Source organism: Lupinus angustifolius, chromosome LG12, assembly GCF_001865875.1.
Source record: "Lupinus angustifolius cultivar Tanjil chromosome LG12, LupAngTanjil_v1.0, whole genome shotgun sequence".
Classification (NCBI taxonomy): Eukaryota; Viridiplantae; Streptophyta; class Magnoliopsida; order Fabales; family Fabaceae; genus Lupinus; species Lupinus angustifolius.
Genome location: NC_032020.1, coordinates 10,681,930 through 10,683,591, shown reverse-complemented (window position 1 = coordinate 10,683,591; position 1,662 = coordinate 10,681,930).

The following is a 1,662-nucleotide window of genomic DNA, read 5'->3' as shown; positions in this document are numbered from 1 at the left end:
TCATCCTCATCCTCATCCTCATCCTCATCCTCATCCTCATCCTCATCCTCATCCTCATCCGCATCCTCTTCCTCATCCTCCTCATCCTCATCCTCTTCCTAATCCTATCCTCGTCCTCATCCTCATCCTCATCTTATCATCGTCCTCATCCTCATATTATCATCATCCTATCCTCATCCTCATCCTCATCCTACCCATTCCTCGTCCTCATCCTCATGCTATACTCATCCTCATCCTCAACCTCGTCCTCTTCCTCATCCTATACTCGTCCTCATGCTCATCCTATCCTCGTCCTCATCATCATCCTATCCTCATCCTCATCCTCATCCTCAGCCTCATCCTCATCCTCATCCTCAGCCTCATCCTCATCCTCATCCTCAGCCTCATCCTCATCCTCATCCTCAGCCTCATCCTCATCCTCATCCTATCCTCATCCTCATCCTCATACTCATCCTCGTCCTCATCCTCATCCTCATCCTATCCTCATCCTTGTCCTCCTCCTTATCCTATACTCATCCTCATGCTCATCGTCATCCTCATCCTTTTCCTCATCCTATCCTCGTCCTCATCCTAATCCTCATTGTCATCCTCATCCTCATCCTCATCCTCATCCTATCCTCATCTTATCAACATCTTGTTCCTCATCCTATCCTCCTCCTCCTCCCCATCCTCATCCTCATCGTCGTCCTCATCCTCATCCTCATCCTCCTCCTCAGCCTCATCCTCATCCTCATCCTCATCCTCTTCCTCATCCTATCCTCATCCTCTTTCTCATTCACATCCTATCCTCATCCTCATCCTCATCTTCATCCTCATCCTATCCTCATCCTCATCCTCATGCTATCCTCGTCCTCATCCTCATTATCTTCCTCATTCTATCCTCATCCTCATTCTCATCCTCATTCGATCCTCCTCCTCATCCTCATCATCTTCCTCTTCCTATGAGGATGAGGATGAGGATAAGGATGAGGAATAGGACGAGGATGAAGATAAGGATGAGGATAGGAGGAGGATGAGGATGAGGATAGGAGGAGGATGAGGATAAGGACGAGGACGAAGATTGGTTGAGGACAAGAATGAGGTTGAGGATGAGGATTATGATAGGATGACGATCAGGATCAGGATCAGGATTACGACAGGATGAGGAGGAGGATGAGGAGGAGGTTGCGGATAGGATGAGGACGAGGATGAGGATGAGGATAGGATGAGGATGAGTATGTGGAAGAGGATGAGGATGAGAAGGAGGATGCGGATAGGATGAGGACGAGGATTAGGATGAGGACAGGATGAGGATGAGAATGTGGAAGAGGATGAGGATGAGGATGAGGATGACCAAGGGGATGAGGACGAGGATGAGGATAGGAGGATGATGGGGATGAGGATGAGGATGAGGATGAGGATAAGGATGAGGATGAGGATAAGGATGAGGATAGAAGGAGGATGGGGATGAGGATATGAGGAGGTTGAGGACAAGGATGAGGATAGGAAGAGGATGACGATAAGATGAGGATAAGAATGAGGACGAGGATGAGGATAAGGATTAGAATAGGATGAGGATGACGATGAGGATAGATGAGGACGAGGATGAGGAAGAGGATTGCATGAGGATGAGGATAGGATGAGAATGAGAATGTGGAAGAGGATGAGGATGAGGATGAGGAT